Genomic DNA, 17,632 nt, shown 5'->3' with positions numbered 1-17,632 from the left:
GTAACCAAACTATACCTGAAAAACTGAGGGCTCACGTAAATTCTGTTATCATATTTTATTTTTCAGGTAAGTTATAATTGTATTTTAGACCTATTCAAAATTGGTTTCGGAGGGCTGAAGAATCTAACAGGTATGAATTAGCTGAGTCAAATCTAAGAAGAGATGGGTTCAGATATCACAGATTTTTCTTGATTTCCAAAGAATTAGCTGAGTGACACTTGCAATTATTGGAGGATCCTTCTCAATTTCAGTTTCAAACGGTTGTACGAAGAACTTAAATATTCAAGCGTGTTAGTGAATATTGTGTACATAGCATTCGAGCACGATACTTGAAGCTCATGTCGGGGTATGCAGAGAGAGAGTACTCCACAAGCTCTTGACATGGCGGCAAAGTGATAGACAGCTCCTTTCTCGGAATTAACTTTAAGGATAGCTAAGTAATTAGTCAGGATTAGTAACTAAGATGGAGGTATGCGTGATTTCCGAACCACGAGCTACATACCGGCCGTGTGTCGTAAAATAATTTACGTATTTTATTTCCTTCGTATACTGTGCCCCACACATGCCGTTCTGAGCGTTATCATGGCAATATACAGTAAGTTGCACCGCATTTATGACGATTAATTAAAGCCCAGATTTTTATGCAGTAACAGGTTAGATTGCAAAATATTTTGGTTAGAAGGAAGTGTCAGCCACCCGCTCTTTCATAATGTAGCAAGAGTAACATAAATTATAGGGGTTCTGATGGGCCGTACCCCTGACGTTTATGCAAACCCCATAGCATAATCGTCGTGAAGGTAGACTATACTTGCTACTCGCTTCAGTAAGTTTGCAAGTTGTAAGTTTCAGTACGTTGGTTAAAGGGTTGTAACAGCTAGGTCATCGGCCCCTAATGATACGAGGTGCAACGAAATGAGACGATAATTAAAACTTCAAAATGTATCCACTGACTAGAATCCAAAACGAATGATGAAAAACATTATCGTGGAATTAAAACAATCAGTGGTTCCAATTACCAATGCCTTAGTTATTGGGAAGATTCTTTTCTTTTCGTTTTCTTTTTTCGGTTATTTTGCTATTTACTTTACGTCACACCGACACAGATATGTCTTATGGCGACGATGGGATAAGAAAGGCGCAGGAACTGGAAGGAAGCGGCCATGGCCTTAACGTACAGCTCCGATATTTGACTGGTGTGAAAATGGGAAAGCACGGAAAACCATCTTCAGGGCTGCCGACAGTGAGGGGTCGAACCCACTATCTGCCGATTACTGGATACTGGCCGCACTTAAGCGTCTGCAGCTATCGAGCTCGGTCAAAAGCATCTGAGCAAAATTTTAAATTATTTGCTCTGATTTTTTAAATTCAGGACATTTAGGAATATTTAAAAATTCAGTCAGTACGTCGGCACACATGCTCAAATTCAGGACAATCCCGCTTTATCAGGACTTATGGCAACCCTGCTCCTTACTAAAAGTCAGTCTAACAGGTGAAATAATACGGGACAGGCCAAGCTTTAGAAAGTGGGGGAACAAACAGCATGTCGTTGCAAAACCCAAGATGAGAACCAACATTGCATGGACAGAAGAACAGAAGAAAAACCACAGCGAGAAGTTGAAGAAATTCTGGGAAGAAAAGACAGCAAATCCACTCGCAAGGTAACTTCCATCGCGCTCCTCAGTTCGGAACAACGTCGTGAAAAACAAATTCACTCTAATTTTGAATTCCGCATGCCCAACTAAGGAACGAGTTTGAAATTATTAGCACTTATTTTGGCTTTTCTTCTCCTCTTCTCAAGATCTCTTCATCCTCTCGCTGTGCTCCTTTTTACGTCCTTCAGACCATCCTGCATTTAGTCGGGTAGGCTTTACAGAAAATGTGTGTTTGTGAATTAAGTTTCTGAATTTTATTTTATCTTGAATGGTTTCTTCATGAATGTCAATTTCTTTTAGACAATTATTGTGATTTTTTCATTGATAAGGTAAGTTTAAAATTTTCTTTGTGAGCCTGTTATTATCCATTCTACATGCAATAGCAAAGTCACCTCCGTACAGGCCATGAAGGCCGTTGGAGGAGTGGAAGGTAAAGGCTTCCACCATTGTTAACCTCGGCACGTGATGGGGTAGTGTGGTTAGCTCTACGCCCGGCCGCCTTTGCCCCCAGGAATTAACCTGGTACTCATTTTGGTGTAGGCTGAGTGAACCTCAGGGCCATGTGCACCTCCGGAAGTGGAAATCTCGTTTCTTAAATTTTACAACTTCCTGACGGGGTTTCGAACCCACGTCCTTCCGGGAGAACCGAGCACGCCTTTACCGCCTCGGCCAAGCAGCCCCTCATTCTACATGAGTGACCATAAAATTGTAATCGCAATTTTTTCTGTAACTTGATAGATTTCATGTGTGATTTTTCATCCAAATAACATTTTCGCATTTTGGTTCTAAGATTTTTCTCAGGAGAGTTGCCACTAATAGTTTCAGATGCTTAAAGTGTTTCTGTTTTACTACTGTGTTATAATGTCATAATTTTGCATTGTTTGATATAGTTCATTTATTGTATCTGCTCCAAGTAATTTTGTATGCTCTTGGAAGTTTTACAATTCCTTATTTGGTTTAGCTTGCTGTAGAGGCGGCAAACTATCGATAGTAATCGCCATCGATATGTTCCGATAATATGAGCTCTACTATCGATAGTAATCGATAGTTTTCAAAAAGTTGAACGAATCTTACCATTATGCCTGGAAATACAGTAAAACAATTACTGATAACTAGAGCCCGGATTTCCATGCACTATCAAATCTGAAAATATGCATGCATTCATGCACTATCATATAGCAAAACTTGCACGATAAACTGGAAATACGCACAATCAAAATTCAATTCCTTTTGACATTTGTACAAAAACTAATTTCTCCAAATTGCCTTGATGTAAGCTCGTCCGTTTGTCAGCACATCCTTAAGCACAGAAGTTCTACGTCACAAGAAGTGACAGTGCATAGTTAATTGAAGACATTTGGGACAAAGTAAGGTCAAATTGTACGTCTTTTGCATTGTCACTACAATACGTCTTATATAAGCTTGACGAATCAAAATCAGAATTTGAATGGATCACTTTTTTCAACTTATATCTAGCTGCCGCAGTTATACTTCTCCGTGCGATGATGGCAGACGCATTTGAATCTCCTCAATAACTGGCATTGATTGCCTGCTGCGATAACAAAGTGACAAGTGAGAGTTCCCGGTAGGAAAATCCAGGATAACAACGGAAGAGGGTTCAGTGCAAAACCAGCTGCTAGCTCAGTAACGCCGCGTCACAGAAATGCGATACAAGTTTTATTTTGTTCGTCTAACACAGACGAAAGAATGAGCCGTCAATGAGTAATGCACAATTTATGGTTCGATTTATAACAATGTATAACTGGGACCATTTAATCCCAAGAATTACACAGATCGACGTGGGGCCTTCCGGCTTACGTCAATGTTTATTCAAGCAGCAGATAAGAAATTGTTTGGTTAATTGGATTATGTACTAATTTTGGTTGTCATGTAGGATGCCAGGAATACATTCTCTCCGTTTCTCAGTAATAGACATTCTGTATAACGTGGAAAAAAGGCCCCAAATTCTGCAAACCAACATTCCTAAAAGGCACTATCATGCAAGTTAGCATTATATACGCGCCAAAGTCACAAGAAAAGTCATATTATGCAATATTAAACGTCCAAATATTCCCTATTAAATCCAAAATCTTCAAATTATGCATTATGCATGAATTTTGTCCTAAAAAGGCCAAAACATGCAAACATGCACGGAAAAAGAACGGTCATTTGGAATCGTTAAGCCATAAAACGAATATTTGCAAAGTTTGAGAATTGTAACCAGCTTATTTAAAAACATGCATTTGCATGGAAATCCGGGCTCTACTAATAACCGTCCACAAAAAAGCAGTAAAAAGCACAACTATTTTATGTTGTGTAAGTTCTGAAATTCATACCGGAATCACTCATAAATCACTTCGGTGGCACGTCCGAGACAATCTCGGGCTGCACGCACTTGCCCATAACGTGACCGCCCGAGAAATTCTCGGGCTGCACGCGCTTGCCCATAACGTGACCGCCCGAGAAATTCTCGGGCTGCACGCGCTTGCCCATAACGTGACCGCCCGAGAAATTCTCGGGCTGCACGCGCTTGCCCATAACGTGACCGCCCGAGAAATTCTCGGGCTGCACGCGCTTGCCCATAACGTGACCGCCCGAGAAATTCTCGGGCTGCACGCGCTTGCCCATAACGTGACCGCCCGAGAAATTCTCGGGCTGCACGCGCTTGCCCATAACGTGACCGCCCGAGAAATTCTCGGGCTGCACGCGCTTGCCCATAACGTGACCGTCCGAGAAATTCTCGCTCAGCTGCAGTATCATTTTGCGATCGCCCGACATATTATCGGGTATTGTAATATCTTTGGAAAAAATGTTTTACAGCATTCTCAACAGATAGCACGAGAGTTTTCAGTTGCTTTCATGTAGTCTTTGACCTAAAATATGCCTTATCTTCTCTCGCCTACATGCAATCGTTGACAACTTATAAATCTCATTTTTTGTCCCGTATTGGCATCAACTCAACTAAGGTTAGGCACTGAAATCGTAGGTACATAGACATTCTTAAATGTTCAATAAATTCACCTAGATACTTAAATTTGTCTACTTGTGCGATACTTCATTATTTCTTGATTAACGAATGACTGCTGAAAGTTGACTATCGATAATAGGCAACTGACTATCGATGTCAGGCGATAGTGGTCGCTATCGATAACTATCGATAGTTTTCCGCCTCTACCTTGCTGATTTAATCTTGCTGGTTCAATAATTTCCCCAAGATACTTAAACTTGTCTGCTTGTGCGATACTTCCATATTTCGTGATTAACGAATGACTGTTGAAACTTGATCTAGTCCCTTCCATATATTTTGTATTTTCGTGCGAAAGTTTGGAGTCCTAGGTGTTTATATAATGAATGATTTTAACTGGAGTGATCAGATAAACAGGTTTGCAAATGAAGGTTACATATCTTTTTATGTGATTGAGTGTATTTAGAGGTTCTAATAAAGATATAAAGGAGATGGCGTATAAGACACTAGCAAGACCCCAATTAAAGTATGGTTCCAGTGCATAGGACCTTCACCAGGATTACTTGATTTGAGAACTAGAAGTGATTCAAAGGAAAGCAAAGCGATTTGCTCTGTATAAATCCTGGCAAACAACTAGTGTTGGAAACTTTGGGCTGAGAAGACTCGGGAGAAAGGAGACGAACAATTCGACTAAGTGGTATAAAATAGAAATGAAATAGCGTATGGCTTTTAGTACCTGGAATGTCCGAGGACATGTTCGAATCGCTAGGTGCAGGTCTTTTAATTTGACACCGATAGGCGACCTGCGCATCGTGATGAGGATGTAATGATGGTGAAGACGACATATACACCCAGCCGACGTGCCAGCGAAATTAACCAACGATGGTTAAAAATTCCCGACCCTAATGGGAATCGAACTCGGGATCCTTCTGACCAAAGGCCAGCACGCTAACCAATTAGCCATAGAGCCAGACGACTAAGTGGTATGTTCCGTTTTTTTTTTCCTAGGGGCTTTACGTCGCACCGACACAGATAGGTCTTATGGCGACGATGGGATAGGAAAGGCGTAGGAGTTGGAAGGAAGCGGCCGTGGCCTTAATTAAAGTACAGCCCCAGCATTTACCTGGTGTAAAAATGGGAAACCACGGAAAACCATCTTCAGGGCTGCCGATAGTGGGATTCGAACCTACTAGGGCCTATCTCCCGGATGCAAGCTCACAGCCGCGCTCCTCTACACGCACGGCCAACTCGCCCGGTGGTATGTTCCGTGCTGTTAGCGGAAATATGGCGTGGAATGACATTAGTAGACGAATAATTTTGCGTGGTGTCTTTGAATGTAGGATAGATCACAATATGAAGAAATTGGAATTCAAGAGGACAAATTGAGGCAAATATTCGTTTATAGGAAGGGGACTTAGGGACTGGAGTAATTTACCAAGGGAGATGTTCAATAAACATCCAATTTCTTCTGCCACCCGTGCGACTGCCCTAAATGCGGATCAGTATTGATTGATTGATATCGACTGAAGTCAGTTACTGGTTTACGCACTTGGAAAGAATGTCTATGCATAAAAATTATCAAACATGGTCACTGATCATGCTCTTGAATTCTGGGACAGGCTGGAAGTTGAAGATCAAGGTTATAGAATTTAATTTGTATAATGGCCAGGTTTACGTAAGGAAAGCAGAATATTCTTGAGGGGATTAGGGACCCTGTAAGGAGCGGTAATTTAATTTTCAATCAATTAAAACTCCAGTTCCCTTATAAGTGAAATTAATCAGTAATATATTACCTCCCGCGATCCTCAGACTGCGCTAGCATTTTAATATAATCCGTGTGAAGACGAGAGCTCGGCTTGTCTTGAAGAGGAGAGGTCGGGATACCGTCACAATATAGGGCGAGAAGTTTTCGCTCCTTTTTTTTTTTACGGTCTTCAACTCGAACCTCCGTTGGTGTTCTTCGAAATGTCGTGCGTCCTCATAAGTAATCAGGCCATATATCTTCCTATTAGATACTGCAACACCGAACGAGTTGGATAGGCCTTTTGTGTCACGTGGCTTTGTTTGTTATTTGTTTTACGTCGCACCGACACAGATAGGTCTTATGGCGACGAAGGGATAGGAAAGTCCTAGAAATGGGAAGGAAGCGGCCGTGTCCTTAATTAAGGTACAGCCCCAGCATTTGCCTGGTGTGAAAATGGGAAACCCCGCAAAAAACATTTTCAGGGCTGCCGGCAGTGGGGTTCAAACCCACTATCTCCCGGATGCAAGCTCACAGCCACGCACCCATTACCGCACGGCCAACTCGCCCGGTATGTGGCTTTGAGATTGTGTTTTTGATATAATGGGTTCGAACGTCAGTGTCAGAAAATCTGATGACTTTTCCGTGGTTTCCCATTTTCAAACCGGGCAATTTTGGGGCTTAAGTAAGGCCACTGCTGCGTCCTTCCCTGTCTTATCCGACTGTCGCCATAAGAGATCTCTCTATCGGTGCGACTTAGAAAAATTAATCTTTAAGATTCTTAATCAACAATTCCACATTTACAATACCATTAGTTGTTTACTCTTCAAGACAACATAAATATGTTAATTCAGGACGTGTTTCGTCCAACTCGACACAGATAGGTCTTATGGCGACGATGGGACAGGGAAGTTCTAGGAGTGGGAAGGAAGCGGCCGTGGCCTTAATTAAGGTACAGTCCCAGCATTTGCCTGGTGTGAAAATGGGAAACCACGGAAAACCATCTTCAGGGCTGCCGACAGTGGGGTTCGAACCTACTATCTCCCGAATACTGGATACTGGCCGCACTTAAGCGACTGCAGCTATCGAGCTCGGTTAAAACGAATTTAAAAAGTATGATGCGGTTGGCGAATACGTCAAGTAAAATGCAACATATTACTTTTACAAGAGAATGTCAATGTTTAAAACTATAAACCAGTGATGACGTGCACCAGTTTTTGAGCCAGAGTTGTTGGTTTCAATATTGTTAGCACACACAAAACGTTATGGTTGTTGGACGGACTCTTGATGTGTTGAACTCGAAGATCGGTACAATTCTTTGTAATTAGCCTTGTTACAAGATGATTTCTAGAAGAATCGTTTATTTAAAAAGCATACAGAGCGGAAGACAAGTTGTGCCAACAGAAGAAAGGCGACTTCGCCGGTCCCATGACTTGACTTTAGCACACGGGCGGAACTGAATGGTCCTTACATGACCAAAATCGTGCGGAAGAATAAGAGTAAGAAGTCTTCTTAATAATGTTATTGGTTTCACGTCCCGCTTACTAATTTTACAATTTGCGGAGACACCGAGGATTTAGAATTTTGTCGCGCAAAATTTCCTTAGCGTGCCAGTAATTTTACCGACAACAGGCTGACGTACTTGACCACCTTCAAATACCACGAACTGATCTAAGATCGAACCGGCCAACTTGAACTCAGAAGGCCAGCGCTCTAATACCTGTTCTACCCAGCCCGGTTTACCCTTCTCCCTTTTCTATTGCTCTCCTTCCGGTGCTATCATGTCATTATACCTTCCTCTTCACATTTTTATACATAACTTGTTTTGTGATTTATGTGATCCTTGCCACTACATATTTTTCGTTGAGGTGTGCGTTATTTCAGGGGATTTCAGCTTAGCTTTTGAGGGCTAAAGAGCCCTGACACAGCCCTTTCCTTTCCCTGGGCTGAACTTTACTATTATTACCCACTGTCGCCGAGGCGATTTAAGAACTACAGTCGTGCAATGATAGAGTCTGAGCTCATTCCGTCCACCCAGCGCGTTCGGTCAAAGAACAGAGACGGACTCGAGTCATACTCATTGCTGCTCTGTCGAAGTGAGCGATATGGGAACAGTGAGCAGTGTGAGTCCCTGTAATCTTTCATTACAGCAACACTCTCCACTATCATTTCATTTCATCTGTCAGTCATTAATCATTGCCCCAGAGGAGTGCAACAGGCCTTGCCGCCAAGCTGGGGGGCTTCATTTATCCCATTCGAGTCATACTCATTGCTACTCTATCGAAGTGAGCGATATGTGAACAGTGAGTTATTCGATCACTCGTAGGATGATCAAACTGTACGTTTTTACCATGTTTACGCGTGTGCCTTACAAGTGTTGCACGGAATAGCTGGGGTTAAAAGTTCCTTATGGCGATCACTGTACCTAGGTGTTTATACGAGTGGCGTGTGGTGAACACATTCTTTACCCCAGCTGAATTTTTTAAAGCAATCGCTGCCCCACCACTCTCTCAAAAGCCAACAGTACTATTTTATAAATTCACTCGATAACTAAGTGAAACTATAGTAAATAAATAAATGAATAAATAAGCGAGATATTAAAGACCTTATGTATTTTTACTCGCACATATTTCAAAATTTTTGTTTAGGGCAGTGACGGCACCATCATTATTTAAGCTACAGCATATTTTAGCAATGCACTTACAGTTTCACGCACTGACACTTCGTAATAGTACAGTCATGGTTTTTACAGAAATATCCGGGGAGCAGTATAAGTCGATACTCGATCACAATCTCGGAAGACCAGACCACTCAGTTATTCAATCGCTCGGAGGACGATCAAACTGCAAGTTGTTACCATATTTCTGCTTCACGCGTGTGCGTCACGAATGTTGAATGGGCTAACTGGAGTGAAAGTTTTTAACTTTTTAACTTAAAAAGCCTAACCTAACCTGAATGAGCAAAACAAGGGGAAATACTTCTCATAACGTATACCACCGTTATAATAATGCTACAGAACTCGCGAAAACTTCACCTCTAATCCTGGAAGAACGATACAAAAATTTACAATACACCACCATTATGGGCAAACCCACTTGTACAGAGCAACCAAAAACAAAATTAATTTACTTCGCGTTGACTTTGTGTTCATGCTGGGCAACCTAAATATTGTTCCGCATGCACCAAAAATCATACTCTACAAGCGCCACCAGAAACGTCATACATGAAGAAATGCAAAAATAAAATAAATATTTTTATTGCAATTGATTTGATAAAATGGCTATTTTTATTATCAAGACTATCTGAAAGTGGCTATACTGCTTTTCCTTGCAGCCCTTGGTGTGTGGCGCTGAACACATCGAGCGTTAACTGTAACAACTAATACGTACCAAGCTAGCTGTTCTGCCGCCGTAAGACGCTGTGTATCTCGAGCGAGGCAAAGAGCTATCACTCCGCCACCCCAGGAGGAGGAAGCTTGAAGCTCATTCGTCAACCAAGCGATTTGAATTTCGCTGGGGTACCTCTCTTTCGCGGCGGCAAAGAATCCCAGCTAGAGAGACCTGGATTGCAGTAGAGCGAACGGGTTGTCGAGACAGTTGTACTTGCCTTGACTAACTTGTTTGCAGTTTTAAAATTGATAAAGAAACGTTCTAAGGAATAATAAGAAAACTCGAGTAAAAAATTCTTTACCCCAGAAGCGCTGGGGAAGCTAGGATTCAGTGCACACCACTGGTTACTATAAGGAAAGATTCACTGGGGTAATCACACAAACGGGATTGTAAATAAAGGGTACAGATATTTAGGGGTTATACTAAGAACGTAAATGGGAAGTCACTGGTAAGACCCCCAGCTAGAGTATGGTTCCCGTGCATGGGACCGTTGCCAGGATTACTTGATTCGAGAACTGGAAAAAATTCAAAGAAAATCAGCTTGATTTATTTAATTTATTTTCCGGGTTGAACCGTGTTGTACTTGTACGCATATCACGTACAGTTTGCCGACGTTTCGAATACATTGCAGTATTCTTTGTCAAGGCGACTGAAATACCCCTACTCGATCCGAGGTAATCAGTCTCCCAGGCAGAAATTACACTACTAGAGTGGCCTTGATCTTGGCCTTTTATATCCTAGCCTATCTGGCTGACGTAAGCCCTGGCTGTCTCGCGAGGCTTCTGGAAAGTTTATGTCACAGCCAGGTAGTGGGGGCTTGCCCGCGCTGTTATGTAATGGGGTTGCAGCCCGTGTGTTTATGTTGTGGTCTGTATGTCTTAAACTATGAATGATGGGCATCCAAGAGTTACTGATTTTGTATCCTTCTTCTAAATTTATGTTATTCGGATGTTTCTTGATTTGTTCTGGGTGATTTCCGACAAAAACGTAGCGTTATGAAAATATTGCAAAGTTTGGGCTTGTAAGACTTAGGAGAAAGAAGACGAGCTGCTCGACTAATGCGTATGTTCCGAGTTGTCAGTGGAGCAAGCATGAAGTGGCGGGAACGGGGTGCAGCTGGCCCAATCAAGACCAAAACACGCCTTTCTGCTGGCAAGGTGCTTGCAACTTGTTTTTGGGATTATGCGCGCATTCTGCTTGTGGATTTCTTGCATGAACGAAGGACAGTGAATGCACCTTATTACTGCCGTCTTTTGGTCGAGAAAAAAGCTGCATATCGCAACAAACATCGCCGGCAACCGATCCGAGATATTCTTCTTCTGCACGACTATGCAAGGCCACACACTGTTGTTGTAACATGGGGAAAACTGGAATAAGTGCATTGGAAACCTCTGCAACATCCTCCTTATAGTCCAGACTTGTCACCTTGTGAGTACCACTTGTTTGGACAACCGAAAGAAGAACCGAGAGGAAAGCGATTTCATGATGATTCAGCGGTAGAGAAGTACGTGCGCCACTGGCTGCATATATGCTGGAATTTATTTTTCGAGGATGGCGTAAAGAAGTTGCCAATTCGGTGACAAAAATGTGTCTCAAATTCGGGAGACTATATAGAAAAAAGAGGTGCTTGTTGTGTATTTGTTGCTGGATTCAATAAAATTGTAAAAAATAAAACCCGTTTATATTTGATTCACCTAGTAATTGGCCAAGGGAGGTGTTCAAGAAATTCGCAAATTCTTTGCAATTATTTATTCAGAAAATAACAAATTTTGGAATCTGCCAGTTGGGCGACTGCCAGTGTGGAACGCTGATGTGTTGTTTGAAATAGTGTTTACAAGTTCAGTCTATGTTGAATGGAGAAGTTCCACTTTCTGTGTGCTGTCTGATCATGTTCGGTTTGACGATGGAACCAACACTAAGACGAAACGCTGGTTTATAAAGCAAACGCCTGAAAAGCCTTACATCTAATATTTTGAAATTCTCTTTTAGTGGAAAAAAGGAACAATTCTACGTGCCTCGTCCGGAACTTAGACTTTCCATTAGCTGTGTTTTGTTGTATTATTTTTCTGAAAGGCTGATTTTTGGAATTCTTGAAAATTCTGTCCATGTTTCATAAAATTTGACGTCCATACACCTCACTCCCCTTCGGGGCTCACTCTCAGCTCTGACAGCCCTCGACCAACCACGAGGCTGTGCACTGATTGGGTGAACCATCTGAACCTGCGGTAGTGCGGAGGATTACATAATACGCAGCTCGAGCGCACCGAGCACTAAATTATGTTTGCCGATGTCAGGCGGTTCTCGAAGGCCATGGACAGGTGGTTAGCCCCATATTGGGCATGTGTAACCGCAGTAATTCTGGAATCAATTAATTGATATTTGGGCTTCATGTAGCGCGGCTGTAACTCATATCAACCTTACTGTTGGTGAGGTTGATTAATCAGGGATATTGCAGTGCGGTAGCGTTACCAGACCACAGTCATCAGTCAACAGTGATCTGCGTTTAGGGCAGTTGCCCACGTGGCAAACAGTTGTTTACCTAGTCTTTACTTAAATAATTTCAGAGAATTTGGAAATTTATTGAACATTTCCCTTGGTAGATAAATCCAACCCCTAACTCCTCTTCTCATAAACAAATATTTGCCCCAATTTTCCATTTTGAATTCCATATTCATATTGTGATTTTTCCTTCTTTAAGTACCACACTACCTTATTATTGTCTTCCAATGTCATTCCACGCCATGCCTCCACTAACAGTCAGCAATATACTGCTTAGTCGAGCAGTTCATCTCTTTTCTCCCAATTGCTCTCAGGCCAAAGTTTGTATCATATTCGTAACAGTACTCTGTCATCGGAAAACACCAAGAACAAACAGTTCTGTTTTTCTTTGGACTTTTCCCAGTTCAAAAATCAAGTAATTCTGGTGATGGTGCCATTCACTGACACCAAACTCTATTGTGATCTTACTAAAGTCTCAGATGCTTTCGTATGTGTTTAAGGGGCGGTATGGCCGAAATTTCAAACTCCTACAGTTTTCAAGTTATTGCAAATAAATTAATGTCGTCCACATAGACTCTTACTAGCAAGCTATTTACTAAATTTACTTTATCTAGGTCATTTGATTTTGAAGTTATTCTTTTTTTATATACACTTGTTTGACGTGAAGTATAAATCGGTCCTCGTGATACAATTTTGTGAGAAATGAAACCAAATTTATTAAAACTGTACCTTATGGATGTACAAATGAAGTTTGCTATACATTTTACAATTTTGTAAAGATTATTGCAGTCAATAGATTTTCTAATTTCTAAGATTTCAATTTTATCATTTTGAAGGACATAGCCTTATTTACATGTGAAACATTAAGGCGGTTATACTTACTGGATATAAAAAACTATTATCAAGTGTTAATCCTGATATACAACACAGCTTGTAAATAAATTTTGTACAAGTCATAATGTAGACACCGTCGCGAGGAGCATTTTGTACACAGCAACAACTACTAAAATGTTAAACTGAGGAAACAAGACTTAAAAAAGAGACAACCCTGTCCTCACCTCAGAACTGTCCTGTTATTGCTGTTATTAGCATTATCGATGTCGGATTGGATACCAACTTATTATTTTCTGGTACGGCATGGACTGGATTATTTCGTTATGCTAAATAAAATGTATAATTTTTCTACAAAATCCGACGAATTTCAGTCATACCTCCCCTTAATAATTAAAATACGATTCATTTCCTACTATATGGCAGCACTTAATGTCGCCAGATGGCGACCACCAACGTCATGCCTCGTCAGCCAACCCATGATCTCCAAGAAGGCTGTCGTACAATTTTCTCCACCTCCTGCGGTCCTCGGCATCAAGAGGTTCAACCCAGCAACATTCTTGATCATTATCGACCAGCGAGATGGAACTTCGCAATAGTGAAGTGACAGGGAAGGGAACTACCTACTTAAATCCTTAATGGCTGACAACCAGGTATTACTTCATTGATATTTTCATTATTGCGCATTTCTGTGGTATTGTCCGGCTCCATGGCTAAATGGTTAGGGTGCTGGCCTTTGATCACAAGGGTCCCGGATTCGATTCCCGGCAGGTCCGGGAATTTTAACCTTAATTGGTTAATTTCTCTGGCACGGGGACTGGGTGTGTGTGTCGTCTTCATCATCGTTTCATCCTCATCAAGACGTGCAGGTCGCCTACGGGAGTCAAATCAAAAGACCTGCACCTGGCAATCCGAACATGTCCTCGGACACTCCCGGCACTAAAAGCCATACGCCATTTCATTTTTTTCTGTGGTACTTCGTAGTGCAGTATGTTGTATATATTAATAACGACGATCTCAAACACCTAGCCAGAAGAATTAACCACACATAGTAAAAATCCTCTCCCCTGTCGGGAATCGAACCCACGACCCTCAAATTGAATACCAGTGCGCTGGCCATTCATCCAAGGAGCCAAAAGAATTAGCCGTTAGTGACGGGTACGGCTAAACAATTTCCATTCGGAAACACCACAATTTAATAAGATTTCTCGTCTATCCCAGTTGAATTTATTTATTTATTTATTTATTTATTCATTTATTTATTTATTTATTTATTTATTTATTTATCACAGTCTGAGGGCCAGTTTACAGTATTAATATAACAAATTGAAATAACTTTAATAATGCAATAATCGGGAGAAACAACGATGTTAAATATCGACGATGATTATGTTTGTCGTTTAAAGGATCTTAACAGCTAGGTCATCAGAGCCCCTAATGGAACGAAGTGCAACGAAATGAAAATTAGAACTTCAAAATGTATCCACTGACTAGAATCTAAAACGAATGATGGTGAAAAAACGATCGTGAAATCAAAACAATCAATGGGTAACATTCACAATGCCTTAATTACGGGGATGATTCTTATTATCTAAAGAGATCACAAATCCATATCATCGGCCCCTCATAATGGTACTAATCGGTGGCAGAGTAGAACCACGGTGTTGCTCCCGTAGTGGTACTAATCACAGGTAATGCATTACCCTGATGTTCTGTTCCTCACATAAGCAACATGGACTCTAGGTGATTGTGGAAACAATCACGCGCGCCGGCTATATGAGTGGTGTTCTTCACATGGAGGTACTACGCACAGACCACGTATGCTCATGGTGTTACTCATATAGTGGTGCAAACCATAGGCAATGTAAATCCACGGTGTATCACACATTATGGTACCACCCACAGGCAACACAGACCCATGGTGTCCCGCACGAAAGGGAACAACTCTCAGGCAACGCAAACCCATGGTGATCCTCACATAGTAGTACTAATCAAAGGCAACGTTGACCCATGGTGTTCTTCACATAGAGGTACTACGCACAGACCACGTATACTCATATAGCGGCACAAACCATAGGCAATGTAGACCCATGGTGTTCCTCACATAGTGGTAATAATCATAGACAACGTCGACCCATGGTGCTCCTCACGCAATGGTACTAATCACAAGTAGATCATGGTTCTAATTCCATCATCCCTTGGTCTGCCTTTTAGTCGCCTCTTACGACAGGTAGGAGACATCGTGTGTGTATTATTCGTTTGCGTCCCCCACCCACAGGTGGTATATTAAGTATCAACAGTAAGTTAATATGTACTTGGAGATTCCTTAAGACAGCTTATGTTTTCGTGGCGAGAAAATAGCAGGTTCCTTTAGAAAATAATATTTTGTGGAACAGTTCTGCTCGTAGATTTAACTGGTCTCTATCAGAATACTAAAGTTAATATCACGAACGAACACAAAATATAGGTCATGCTGCAAAGAAAGGCTCGTGTCAATAACAGACAATGGGGAGGAGGATCAAATATTGGAACGTGTTTTAAGGAATCATAGTCACGCGCAGCTCAAAATCGTGACAGGCGCTCAGCAGACCAGATTAAAACGTGTCGAAAGAACTTCTTAAAACATCACGTCCGGGACGGACAGATGCAAAGTAGTAATTAGGGGGAACTAGTTAATGCTCAGTTCATAGTACAGAGGGAATTAGGTGAAATAATTGTGTTATCCGTGAATTTTATCCAGCAGGAAACTTCGAGAAAGTACGAAAATGTAATGGCAAGAAAGAATTAGCATACAGAATGAAATAAAATTTTGTACCGAGATCAGGCGAGAATAATATTATGTAAGACTTACGAGGAAACAATGTTTATTTTTACGAACATAACTTAGTATGACGGTGCATTGTACAACACAATGTTTTTATGTAAGATAATATAATCCGTAACAACCCACGGTGGAGTGGCTTACTGTGAATCACTCTAGTCGCAACGACAAACACAACACACCTAGACAAATATCAGAGTAGTAGGGCGAATCACAAGAAGCACACGAGCTGGTTATGCAACTTGATGTTTACAAACACTAGTCATACGTGCGACTTAAAACAAAACAGAAAACATTGTCCCGTAGAACAGTAACTGGATGTCCAATAGGCCATTGTCAACTGCATTATTTGTAGCATATACAGGGTGGTCGCAACAACGTGAACCGGGAAATACGAGCGTTAGACACCGGGTTAAATTATTCAGATTTTCATCAGTAAGGCCAACCTTCTATCCCTTATATACTCGTTTCTCGTTGTTTCCGACAACCCCGTATATTACCTATATACCCCTCACGTTTACGGTATAACTTTCCCTTTCGACTTGTATAGGAGAAGTATGATTATGAACATTAACATATTTAAGAAATAATATTATTTTTTGACTTCCATTTTACCGAGCTCGATAGCTGCAGTCGCTTAAGTGCGGCCAGTATCCAGTAATCGGGAGATTGTGGGTTCGAGCCCCACTGTCGGCAGCCCTGAAGATGGTTTTCCGTGGTTTCCCATTTTCACACCAGGCAAATGCCGGGGCTATACCTTAATTAAGGCCACGGCCGCTTCCTTCCAATTCCTAGGCCTTTCCTGTCCCATCGTCGCCGTAAGACATATCTGTGTCGGTGCGACGTAAAGCAAATACAAAAAAAACTATATAACGTCCTTTTCTTAACATATTTTGAGAGATTTCATTATATACATCCATACATGCACAAATACAGAGGGTGTAATTGAAATAAATGGCTGCTGGTAGATTAGACCATTCTAAGCAAATTATATAAATAATAATCTGGTCAATGTTTAAATTTAAAATTTAATTACAAAAAATGATTTTTTTTTCAGTAGCTGTCAGGCAGCAGTGTCAAAGTACGTCTATTGTAGCTGGAGGGGTTTGGAACGAGGCAAGGTTTGTGAGGTGAAGTTGGTGCGTTGGAGCGAGGAGGAGAAATAGTCAGCTGATATAGGAATAGCGCTGCTCATCTTGAGACATCCCTACGTAAAGCAACTGCAATTGTTGATGTTCCAACCTCATACACGGGAGTGGGATATTTAGAACTTTAGTACTGTGTAGCTCACCTAGCAAATGTGGATGTCATTGATTAATTAATTGATTGATCGATTAATTAATTGATTCCCACCCGCGATCTCACAACAGTGGGAAAAGTGGTAGAAGAAGAAGATTCATTAATGTATGTTTTATGGAGCTCGGATAACATGGAACCTCAGTCAACTGACACTCGGATAATCGGGACTCTGTACTTCCATACGTGTGCTGTGAAGGTATCAGATCGATCTTGTTGACTAGGTGTTTACTGAGAAACTTTCCGCCATTGTGTGACATAAAAGAATGATAAAAGTTCCAACTTTTAAATTGCTCGTAAATGCACAGTGGAAACAACGTTCTGCGTGTTTTATAACTGCTGACTATGAAGTCATGTTAAACTATAATGTTGCTCAATAGAGGTTTGCAAGGCCATCCAGAAGTTAAGTTTTCCTATTTCTTTGTTGTAAAGTAAACG

The sequence above is a fragment of the Anabrus simplex genome, chromosome 10, assembly GCF_040414725.1.
Source record: "Anabrus simplex isolate iqAnaSimp1 chromosome 10, ASM4041472v1, whole genome shotgun sequence".
In the NCBI taxonomy this organism is placed as follows: domain Eukaryota; kingdom Metazoa; phylum Arthropoda; class Insecta; order Orthoptera; family Tettigoniidae; genus Anabrus; species Anabrus simplex.
Note: the sequence above shows the minus strand (reverse complement) of the source record.